Below are 12,652 nucleotides of genomic sequence, written 5' to 3'. Positions count from 1 at the left end.
GGGCTCTGCCCCAGCCTCCACCCCAAGAATGTGCCTGGCCACAGAGCCCCCTACCCGGCCAGGCCACAGGGAGGAAGCCACAGCTCCGCCTGGCCATGCTCCGCCAATATGATGACTTCCTGGATGGCCTCCCAAGATCACACAGCACCCCTGTTTTCCTTACAATACGCATGCTCAGCCTGGGCCCCCACCCCAGACCCTCGGTGCCTTCTAAAGATGCTTTCTCATGCCTCTCTCCACTGGCCCATGGAACGCCACCAGGAATCTGGGGCAAAACGTCACAGCCTGTCTCTTGGGCAGCGTGAGGAAATGATGGGAAAGGATGTTGGGAGTCTGGCCCTCCCTGCTGTGGGCTGCGCAGCAATGTGAATGTGGACCAGTCATCCCGTCATACTGGGGAGTAGATGGTCCGCGCACCTCCCTGCTCAGAAAATGTCTCTGCCTCTCTCCCTCTGTTAGGAAGAATGTGACGTGAAGGAGACACACTTCGGGGGGAGGGGGTCTGGGTCTGACTCCAGACTGCCCCACCACATCCTCAAACATTCGACTTTCCCTCTCTCTGGTGCCCTGGGTATTGCCTTACCACAAGGGTTAATACTTGATCTCAAGTCTTTTCTTAGGAATGCCCACCCTCTTCTCCCTCCAGGGTCCCATCCCTGGCCTCCAGAGTGCACCCCCGGTGCACCCAGAGCATGGGAGGGGGAGGGGGAGGTCCACAGACCCTCCAGTCTCATAAAGAGCTGTCACACTGAGTTAGCAACTTTGAACCCCCACTTTCTCATCACAGGGACAGTGGTTTGGTCTTGGGCAACTTTCACAGGAGAGAGAACACTGAAAGGGGGCATTGATGGGGGAGGCTAATTACTTAAAAGAAAAAACTACCTAGCAGTACTTTATCAAGAAGGCATCTCTTCCCACTCAGTACCGTGGGGACAGACCTGCACGTCAATCACCGTGTCATCGTTCTGTTCTGTATGGGGAGTTGGGGGAGCTTATTCTCCTGCCAAACAGTGAAGCAGGTGATAAGGAGTCTTGCTCAGTGCTGAGGTCTGAGGGACCCAGGACCAGGGAGATGAGCCCATGAGAGGCGTGACAGGGAGCCAGAGGGCAATGCTGTTCAGGGGACCAGAGTGGGCAGCACAGTCTTCAGGATGTGGGGGGAGGGGCAAAGGAAGCGCTGGCCCAGAGGTGCCATGCCCCGGGCTGTGCCGCGTGGATAATGTCCAACGCTTCATTCCTCAAGGCCCCTCTGCATCCCCAGATGGGGAAAGGGAGGTGGGGAGGAGGGTTTTTAAAGAGCTGGAGTGCACGAATTTGCCTTAACAAACAGATGTAGCTGACACTCCGAGACAGCACACAGTCCCTCTGATGTATGTATAACGGACAACACGAAGCTTGACCTCCCCACAGAATGGACACTTTGCTGTGTGTCACATCAGGGTGCATCAGTAAATAATCCAGGTTTTGCTTATTTGGCACACTACCAAACTGGGGAGGGGGGATGAAGGTTTGAAAATTTGTCCAATTTTATGCAAACCACGTTTTCCATAGTAACGCATTTGAACCTGCAAGGGCCAAACGATTCTAGAAAGAATAATTCAGTTTCCACTTTTAACTCCCACAGGACTAGTAAATGCATTTCACAGACACGCAAGGAGAGCCTGTTCTGAACAAGGTGACTCCCATGTCAGAAGGACCTCAGCACAGCCCACTCGGCAGGGCTTTGCAACAGCAGGAGGGATGCTGGCCACGAGACCCACTTCTGGTTAGAAATACTTCTCACAGTGCTCCATCTCCTCCTCGGCCTGAGAGGGTACAGTCCTTTCTGGGAGACACCTGCTTCGTCCTGGCTGTTGTCTCACAGCAACGAATGGGGCTCTCCTTCCCCTGATTAGTCAGCACTGGGAGAGAGGAGGGGATTACTGCGGACAGAATCATGGAGTTGGATGGGATATCAGGGAACAGGCAGCCACATTTCTGCATTTCACCTGTGAAACAAAGAACTAGAGGATTGTACCTGAGGTGGGGGCCTGGGTCAAAGGCTGGGAGCCCTCCCCTCAAGTAGGCTTTACCCCACGGATGGCAGGAGCCACACACACATGTCCTCTGTGGCCACATTTGCAGCCTGGCCCTCCAGTCACTCCACAGCCTGGTGCAGGCAGACCTTGTTTTAGTGACCTTTGCTTTATTATTGTGCTTCCTAGATTCTGCGTGTTTTATAAACTGAAGGTTTGAGACAGCCCTGCACTGTCAGATGAAAATTAGCACTTTGTAGGAATAAAGTATATATTTTTCTTTTTTTAAAATTTTACTTTGTTTATGTCTAGTTTTTTTCTTCCTTTTAAAAATAACATCATTTATTTTAATTTAATTAAATTAATTAATTTTTCCTTCTAGTTTTATTTAGGTGTAATTAACATACAGCATTGTATATTTCTTTGGGGAAGGGTAATTAGGTTTTATTTATTTATTTAAAAATGAGGGTACTGGGGATTGAACCCAGGACCTTGTGCTTGGCTAGACACATGCTCTACCACAGAGCTATACCCTCCCCCCTGCAATAAAGTACATTTAAACTAAAGCATATGTATTTTTAGACGTAATGCTATTGCACACTTAATAGGCTACAGTATAGTGTCAACATAACTTTTATGTGCACTGGGAAACCCCAAAATTCACATGACTCACTGTATTGTGATGGTCTGGAACCTCCACAATAGCTCCTAATTTAAATGTAACAACACACTGTCTTCTTCTAACAAACCCCAAATGAGAAGCAGTGGAATTTCTTGCTTGTATCACCCCCTCCTCTCGAGTCCCCAAGGCCTTCAGCACCCTATGTGATAATGCGTTGCTGTACACAGGGCCCTCCAGACTGCGGGGTGAGTCAACTTTGGTGGAAGAAACCTGAAGAAATGCTGCTGACCTTGGCCAGCGCAGGCAGACAACCTTGGGGCGGCGGCTCGCGGACTGTACACGGCAGGCCTGACAACCCAGAGTCTGTCAGCCACTTCACACCAGATGGCTCTGAAGAGCCAGTTCACTGTCAGCACCTCAGACAAGAAACACTTCACCAATGGAATAATCAAGAGATGTGGACATGCCACAGATGATTAGATGTTTGGATAAAGAAGGTGTGGTGTATATATATAATGGAATACTACTTAGCCATAAAAAAGTGTGAAATAATGCCATTAGCTCAAACATGGATGGACCCAGAGATTGTCATTCTAAGTGAAGTAAGCCAGAAAGAGAAAGACAAATACCATAGGATATCACTTACATGTGGAGTCTTAAAAAATGAGACGAATTAACTTATTTACAAAACAGAAACAGACTCATAGACATAGAAAACAAACCTGTGGTTACCAGCGGGGGAAGGGGATGGGGTAGGGATGAATTAAATGTTTGGGATTAGCAGATACTAACTACTATATATAAAATAGATAAACAACAAGGTCCTACTCTACAGCATAGGGAACTACAGTCATTATCTTGTAGTAACCTATAATGAAAAAAAATCTGAAAAAGAATATATATATAACTGAATCACTATGCCATACACCAGAAATTAACACAACATTGTAAACCAATTATACTTCAATAAAAACAAAGAGAGACATGTTGACATGAAGTACAACCCATTCTCGCAATTCCTGGCCACAGGCTCCCAAGAGATCCGGTTCCGCTTTTCGATTTGTCTACTGATAACCGTGCACACATGGTGCCAAGTGAAACAGGCAGCCACGGAGCTTTCACACAACCTCTTAAGCAACAGGGCTTGCAAAAGAGCCACTTCCTCTCACAAGGGCCTGCAGCGTACTCGAGGAGGCACAGAGACGCCTGTGCCCTTCACCACAGTCAACGCCGATGCCGATGACAAAGGTATGCCCCAGGGTCTCAGGGCCCAAAGACTCGCTCTGGGAACAGCAGCTGGCTCTGCAAGGCGGCCCTTTCAGGGTGGGGAGAGCAGTGTAGACTCCCTGGGCCAAACACACACCTCCCCCTGGGGTCAATGCCTGGACCACCTATGCTGGTAGGACCCTCACTGACATGGGACTGGTGGGACCCCACCTTCGGAATGTTTTTTCCTTTCCTCTCCTTCATCCCCCACTTCCCCTTCCCTGTTGTCCATGAAAGAGACTAGTTTTTCATCAACTCCAAGAGTAAGAAAATGTATTCTGTAACGATCCCATCCCATGAGCCCTTGGGGGCCTGCTAGTCACATGCCCAGCAGCACCCAAGACGTGGGAGACACAGCCTGATTCTCAGGGGTCTAATGTCTACCCTGATTTGGAGGAACTTCCTTTAGCGTGTTTTAACAGAGCTGCCTGACCATTCTGGATAAACTACAAGAATCACCAAGCCAGAGAAGGCCCTTCATCCTGCTGACCCAGGCCTCCTGCTTCCTCTACAAAAAAAAGTTACAGCAAATCCATCTAAGCTACGCCTTGAGTTGCAGGTGAAAACTGTAAATGCAACAATTGACAAGGGAGAGAAATTGGGCTGGTGGTGAGTGAGATGGGCACACCCTGCCTCCAGTTCCTGTGGCTGGCACGATGAATCTCTTTAGAATTTAAGAATTCACTTCACCCTCTCTCACCTGCTCCTCCCCCAAAACCTACAGGAAGACCACAGAAGATACCTCTTCTTGGACTGCACCCGAGGTCACACAGCTGGTCACCCTGTTCAAGTTGGCTGGCTATTCATCCATTTTTTTTTCCCTGTTCAGGGATGAGGCTTTCAAGAGACAGACTGGCACAACAAATATTACAACCAATGTATTTTAAAAAGAAGAAGTTAAGGAGGAGGATATAGCTAGTTGGTAGAACAAGTGCTTAGCATGCCCAAGGTCCTGGGTTCAATCCCCAGCACCTCCATTAAATAAATAAATCAATCTAATTACCTCCTCTCCCCTGCCCCCCAAAAAGAAAAAGTTAACAATGTATATCTTGATGCTGAACAATTTTTTTTCAACACACAAAAAGTTACACATGCAAATGTGTTGCCCCCTACTTCAATAATACATGTATTCTCCAAGCCTCAAATCATCATTAGAGGAACTATGGGAGAAATGGATTGGAACCATAGTTTTTGGATCTCGAAGACAAAAGGGTATCAACTCAACCTCTGGGGTAGGGTTGCCTGTGGGACAAGAGACACATCGTGTCCCAGGAATGTAGTCCATTGTGTGGTCTCCTCCATAGCCTTCATGTGCCAGAGCCCATGTCATAAATAGTTTCTAAAATTGAACCACAGAGGTGATCTGGGTGAATCATGGGTGTATCAGCCCCAGGGGCAGTGGAGCTGGGGTCTCCACAGGAGTGACAAGGCCCAAGCAGACAGGGACAGCACTGGGATATCTGCTCCGGCTCCACGCAGCCGCCTTCTCTGGGGTGAGCTCCTAAACTCACCTCAGTAACTGAGAGACTTGATCTCACTGCAGGATGGGTGGGTGGTCTGTTCACACCCATCCCCAGCCCTAGACCCAGCCCCATGTGAAACCCTGTGGTGATCTAATCAAACAACAGAATGAAAAATGGATTTCAGAGGCCTTCTTTTATAGTTCATAAAATTATTACTGCTGAGAAAGAAAACTGTAAGAATAAACAGGAGCTCAAACGGGAAATACTTCTTTGGGAGGAGAAACTCAAGCTCAGAAAATGCATTTACTTTAGACTTATCTGCTTAAACCAAGAGAGATGTATTTAGAACTTGGGTTAGCATCACTGTACGTGTGACTTCTCAGAACGTGAGGTGGTGGGCAGCAGAACTCTGTAACACCAAGCACTAGGGTTTGATGGAGCCACGCCTTGTCCAGGGCAGCTGGCTGTCATGGATGCAGGGGGATATTTAGGGTCTACTCCATCCGAAATCCAGTTTTTACCACTGCTCCCCATGCCAAAGAGATACTGTGCGCAAACCAGTCAGATAAACACACCTCCACAGGTAATACGGCAGTGTCAGGCACTCTCTCATTTTCAGAATTTTCCTTCAACCTATTTATTCTGTCTGTTACTATGAATGATAAAGAAGTCCATCCCCCAAGAATGGAGAAAACAGCCCCTCCCCTGCGCTGTCACATCTGTATTAAATCATCTTATTCTTGGTCTGACATGCAGGCTGCTTAGGGGGAGCAGCAGTCTACCAAGGGCAAATGAAACGCTTCTTCCAAGTTTCAAGGGTAAAATATTTCCAAATAAGCTATCCTGTAACAAGGAACCAGCCTGTTCTGCTTCCTTTTAAATAAATGCCTGTGGTTCTCAGGGTTCCCTCTGAGGAGGAGATCCCGTGATCGTCCTCAGGGATGGACAGCTTCCAAAAGGATCAGGTGTCACCTGCTTTTCAATCGAAGGGCCCATCCCCCATCGTCCATGCCCCGAGTGAGGCATGAAGCTGAAATATCATTTCCGTTTGCCCCTTTGACATCAATAGTTGGATTTTACACGCACTGTTGACAGACTAAGAAGGAAGTATAAAGAAACATCCAATCACAGCATTTGACAGCAGTCTGTTAGAACCTATTTGCTTCAAGGTGTGCTGTACTGAACAGCATGTGGGCGCCACGAGGGGCCTGGGGAGGACAGAAGAGTCTCTGGCTTTCAGTACCCCAACCAGATGCTTCAACGGTCATCCAAGCCCTGGGACATCCCCCTGCCAGCTTGGCAAGATGACCTTCCATGCCTCTCTAGACTCACTGGGAACTTGCTGATGAATAACATGGCCCACACGTAAAGTCAGATTCAGCACCTTGAAGTGAAAAGCTCTGTTCTCCTGCTTTCATTTTCTTCGGGCCAAGAAACGTACAGTGATTAAACATTTGCTTTTCTCCATCAGAGAATCCCTGAGGCCAATAAACCTGGCAAGGCAGGCAAATCAACCCCCTGGGATATGCCATGGACACAGAGTCCCGGGGTTTAAGTCAATAGTTGTCAAACCCAAGAGAAAACATTGATGGGGGTGGGTGGCATTTCCACTGGCTGCCCTGGCTGGCACCGTCCTGCCCTTCCCAGGACCAAGATGCAGGTAGGGAGTTCCAGGATGCCAAGTTGCTCCTCCCCAAACAAGCACTCTCCCTTCTGCAGTCCGAGGGGGCACTGAATCTTCAGACCAGGACCAAGCATCACTCTCCAAAGACTTGGAGCCATGAGAGCAATCTCCCTGCCCCTGGAGGGAGGCCCACATTCTGGAAGCCACAACCTCTGGCTATTCAAAGTAAGCCCTTCCTTCAGTTTCCATCCCTGGGCGATTGAGCACACCGAGGCACTGCGCACACACTACAAGCACACACCCTCAATCTGGCGGTCCTCCATCCTTTCCCAAGGTGGCTCAGGTAGAGGCCCCACCAAGATGCGATTAGCACGCCCCCTGCTGGCCCCGCGGGAGCTGACTCAGCCTTTATTCTCTGGGCCGAAGACGCGAACTAAATGACCTCAAGATCCAAAGCGAACAAAAAGAGAAGCCAAGGCAATTTTGGCATCTTAGAATGGGAGATAAAAAGGGGGATGAAGGGGCTTTAAAGTGACTGTTTTAGAAATGTTTTAGGAAACAAGTGGCTAATACCTACGGCTTTGGTGGAAACACTTGCATTTGTATTTTCGCAAGTCCTACCGTGAGTTAAATCAAAAACCTGATAGTGAATACTTTCACAGGTCTACAGGTGAAAAAAAAATGGATATGTGGCCAGAGTGGTTTCACAGACCCAATTTCTAAAGAGTTCATAGCCCAGAGCCTTAAAAACCAATTTTCATTCTATTGAGACCACTTCAATTATAGAAAATCACAGCCATGACTTAAAAGGTCAAGTTCTAAAGCAGCCAGGGCAGAGTCACCAAAAAGACACACATTTGGAGGCAATTCTGCTACAAGGCTTCCTGTATCATCCAGCTTTGCCACGATGAATAAATACGGCACCTTCAGCCATGAACATAACGCTGGCTTCAGAGGGACGTGCCCCTCCCCCTCTCCACAAGGTGAGAACAGACAGTTCGGCTTTTCCGCGACGCTACTGCTGGCCTCCACCCAGGCTGAGGGCCTCTGCAACTACTTCTGAAGGGGACACCTGCCACCCAGGATCCACGCTGAGACCTACATGTGGCAAGCCTCCACAATGCAATGGTTTCCATCCCCTGCCACCCAGGATGTTACTATGGCTTAAGGTGAAGCACTGTATCTCCATTTTCTCTATACAAATTCAGGGTTCCAGAGCATCCCCTTCCTGATCAGACTCAAACTTCTGCATGGCATATGCTATTAAATTCCTTACAGACCCAATAGGACCACACTAATAATTTAAGACATGCTTATCTGAACCAATCCAGAGTAGTCATTCATTGTTAAATACAAAGATGTCAATATTTTGGTCCCTTATTGAATATCCTTTCGATATGATAGGCTTAAATAGATGTGCACACTGTCTTGGGAACTTGCTTACTTTTGTTCCCGTAACAGTCGGTCATATGGAACTCACACATGCAATAGTGATGGCAAAGTGCTCATACTAAGGGGGGAAAATCCCCCAGAACTTTGTGGGCTGTCCAGGTAGGTCTTGGCCTCTGCACGTTTCCAACCCTTTTCAGGTGTTGGACTTGGCCGTGGAGGCTGGTGGGCAGCACAGCTGCTATAGAAAGGAAAGACAGGGGGTCCCCAGAGAAGCTGTCACCTCCGGGACAGGCTGCTCTCAGACCCATCCTAGTGGTGGTGGTAATGGAGAGGAAAGAGACCTATAGATTTTCCGGAAGCAATCAAGGCTTGTAAAGATTTAGGCCACACCATCTACCTTTCCCTGAACACAGCATCTGCCACCTCAAATATAGTATCTTTTTACATTTTTCGTCTCCCAGCTCATGCTCCTTTGTAAAGATAAAACCAGGAAACCACCCTGTAAGTGTCAGGTATGACTCTCCCCTGGATCCTTGTGATGTGCATGAAGTGATTCCCAGATCCGTGGGGATCTAACAAGTTTCCCGACCGCCACTCTCAAATCTATTAACTCCTAAGCCAAGAAATCAACATAAAAAACGTTTTCACCTACGTAAGGCTGTCGAGTTCAGAGAGCAAAGGCAAATCCGTTCTGTTGCAAAGATTCTCCAAGGGCTGCGAAAGCTGCACGGGGAGGAGGGTGCACTTGAGCGGTCGTGTCCAATGAAGGAAAGTTTTTGTTAATGATGACATCACTGACATCTCCCGAATTTAAAGGAGCACCGAAAGCACAGCAGATGCAATTTTTTTCCTCCCTCTGTGAGAAGATACTAGGGAAGGCCTCCGGGTTCACAGCCAAATTGCATTAACGGTTCTCCTGCTGTCCAGCCAGACCCAGTGGAACGAGCGAGCGGTGCACCGGGCCGCTCTGGCCCACGCAGCCACAGCCCAGGCACCCGGCCGGCGGCCTCACGCGCTGCTTCTGGGCCGTGCCTGGGAGTCTGTCGGCGGCCCGGGACCCCCTGCGCGCCCACACGGACCGAGGGGCCGGTGCCCCCACGCCTGTCATCACGCTCCAGTGCAGACAGCTCAGGGGCCCGGCGAAGACAGCGTCCGCGACCCAGCGGGAGCGCCGCGCCCTGCCCCGGAGACGCGCCGGGCGCCAAGCCGGAGCCGGTGGCCGCGGCGCCCGCGGGGTCCAGAGAGGAGCCCGCAATGCAGAAGCGCCGGCGAGCCCCGCGCCGGGCCCGCGACCCCTGCGCCCCCGGGCCCCGGGCCCGGGGCTGCCCGGCCTCTGCGCCCACCTGCTTCGCCGCGAAGCCGCGGAGGGATCTGGCGCCGCGCTCGGACGGCGCACCTGCCGGGTCCCCGGCCCCGGCCCCGGCCCCACCGCCGCCGGCAGCACCGCGGCCAGCGCCGTCTCACCTGCCGCGCCGCCGCGCCGCTCCGCTCGGCCAGCCCGCAGCGCCGCAGTCGCCGCTACCCGACTTCCATTTTCTCTCGCTTTACAGGAAAACCAGATCAGCTGTTGCTGTCGCTCCGGCTCCGCGGCCCCCTCCCCAGCTGCCGCTCGCGGTCCGGGGGCCTCTCCTCCCCCGCCTCCTCCCGCGCTCCGCTCCGCCCCTCGCGACCCTCCGCTCCGCCCGCGGCCGCGCGCAGCGCCCGCCTCCCGGCTCCGCCCGCAGCCGCCCAGCGCGCGCGGCCCCTGACGTCACCGGCAGCAGCTGCGCCCCGCACCCGCCTCGCGGGGACGTGCGCGCGCCCCGCCCCCGCCCCGCCGACCCGATCCCGGTAGAGAGCGCGGGGCAGCCCTCGCGCGCGTCTCCGCACCCGCGCTCCCAGGCTCCCGCGCTCGCCCTTTCAGGTGCCTGTTGGCACCTGCCTCCCGGACCGCAGGAAGTGCTGCTTAAATAACCTGCCTTTGCTCGTCTGCCTGCCTCACACCTTTACCATTTCTTCCTTCCTGCTCACTCTTTCTTCCTAAGCACCCCAAACTTTTCCGACCCATTCTGTCTCGGCTCCATTTCCAAGCCCTGCTTCCGGGCCAGGGCATCACACCTAATCCGAAGTAGGTCCTTTTACCTCTTAAACGGGTTCTCTGACCTTTCCCCATTTCTTGCCTTCCTCTGAAAACTTTTGCGTGCCACCACTTCTCGCTGATACCCAGGCCTGCTCACTGCTTTCTGCCTCCTCTCACATTACCCTCTTGGTGTAACAGCGCCCCACTTTCCCAAATAACAGGTTATATTGCAGATTACTAATACTCTTCTCATGCGTTTCTTGGCAATCGTTGTTACACTCTTAGTTTAGGACTTCTGATTGGTTTTAAACATTGTATGTGTATATACACTATGGTTAGTAATTTATTTGACTTCTTAAATTAATATCCGGTAAAACTGAGTTTTTATTTTCTTGGATATACAGTCCTGTGAATTTTCAAACATTTGTTTGTATCTATGTAACCATCAGCACAGCTAGGATGCATCACCCAAAGAACTCCCTCTTGTTGCCCTTTCATAGCCACACCTTCCCCAAATCCTAGTATGTTCTGACATATGGCAACCACCGATAGATTCTCCATCGCTGTAGTTGTCTTTTTCGTAATGTTGTCTACCTAGAATTAGGCACTATGCAGCATGATGAAACTGACTTTGTTCATTCACCATTATGCCTTTGAGATTCACCAATGTTGTTGGTATTAATGGTTGTTTTTATTATTGGATACTATCCCATTATTTGTACTGTATTTAGTTTATTCATCCATTGAAGATTTCCATTTAGAGGCGATTGTGAATAGGTGTTCTACAAACAGTTGCATGCAGAACTTTGGATGAACAAGTTTTCAAATTAGTTGGGTCAATACGTTGGAATGCCAGTGGTAGATCTTTTGGTAAATTTGTTTCACGTTATAGGAACCCTAAAAACAGTTTTCCAGGTGTCGACACCATTTTCATAACCACCAGCAGTGTATGAGAGTCCCACTCTCCTGAATCCTTGCCAGAACTTGATATTTGCTATATATTAGACATTCTCATTGGTGTGGAGAGATTTAATTGTTGCTCTAATTTTCAGTTCCCTAATGAAAAATAATGTCTGGCATCACTTCATTTGCTTATTAGCTATCTGTGTATCTTTTCTGGCGAGATGTTTGTACACATTTTTTTGCCCATTTTTAAATTGGGTCTTGTTGAGTATTAAGAGTTCTTTGTATATTTTAGATAGAAGTACTTTATATGATATGTGTTTTGCAACTATTTACTGTCGGTATGAGGCTTGTCTTTTCATTCTCTTGACAGTCTTTTGCAGAGCAGAAGTATTTAACCTGAGTTAAGTCTACCTTGGCATATTTTTTCTTTTAGGGATCATGATTTTGATATTATATTGAAAACATCACCAAACCCAATATTATATAGATTTAAATCTACCTTTTCTTCTTGAAGTTTTATAGTTTTATATTTTACATTTAGGTCTATGATTCATTTTTAAATTTTGGTGTATGTCAAGATTCTTTTTTTTTTTTTTTTTTTGACATGTAAATGTTCAGTGTTCCATCATTACTTTTTGGGAAAAAAAAATCCTTTCCCCATTGAATTGCCTTTGGTCCTTTGTCAAAGACCAATTGACCGTATTTGTGTTGGTCTGTTCTGTTGCACTGATCCCCATGTCCATTCTTTGACCAATAATATCACACTGTGTTGAGTGCTATAGCTTTGAGTGAGTCTTCATGTTGGGTAATGTCATTCTTCCGTCTGTTCATTGTAGTACCGTGTTTGCTATTTGAATTTTTCTGTCTTTTCATATAAACTTCAGAATCAATTTATAGATAGCTACAAAATAGCTTGTATGGATTTTGATTGGGATTCCACTGAATCTGTAGATCAAATTTGGAAGAATTTACATATTAACAATATTGAGTCATCCAATCTGTGAATATGAAATAACTCTCCATTTAATTAAATCTGCTTTGAATTTTTCAGCAATATTTTGTAATTTTCTATAGAAGTCCCATATATATTTTATTAGAATTACATGTAAGTATTTTATTTTATGGAGCTACTATAAATGATACTGTTTTTAATTTCTAATTTCAGTGGTTCACTGCTGGAATATAGGAAAGCAGTTGGCTTTTATTTTATTTTATTTTATTTATATTAACCACGTATCTTGCAACCTTGCTGTACTTGCTTCAGGAATGTTTTTGAGGATTCTTCGGAATTTCCTACTAGAATAT

General features: G+C 48.2%; 1 protein-coding gene across 2 annotated transcripts in view; it reads right to left on the bottom strand.

The window, feature by feature from the left end:
* The window catches only part of OTUD7A (OTU deubiquitinase 7A), a 210,442-nt gene extending 200,408 nt beyond the window's left edge, over positions 1-10,034 (bottom strand). Inside the window, exon 1 of one of the 2 annotated variants that reach the window (XM_064480500.1) lies at positions 9,847-10,034. The gene's annotated coding sequence lies outside the window, so the exon portion shown is untranslated. Of the gene's footprint in view, positions 1-9,034; positions 9,620-9,846 lie in introns of those variants that run through there. The other variant, XM_064480502.1, reaches the window with a different exon arrangement.
* Positions 10,035-12,652: the final 2,618 nt, after the last annotated feature.

This window comes from Camelus dromedarius, chromosome 29 (assembly GCF_036321535.1).
Source record: "Camelus dromedarius isolate mCamDro1 chromosome 29, mCamDro1.pat, whole genome shotgun sequence".
Classification (NCBI taxonomy): domain Eukaryota; kingdom Metazoa; phylum Chordata; class Mammalia; order Artiodactyla; family Camelidae; genus Camelus; species Camelus dromedarius.
The sequence above is the reverse complement of the archived record's forward strand: the minus strand, read 5'-3'. Positions and strand labels throughout refer to the sequence as shown.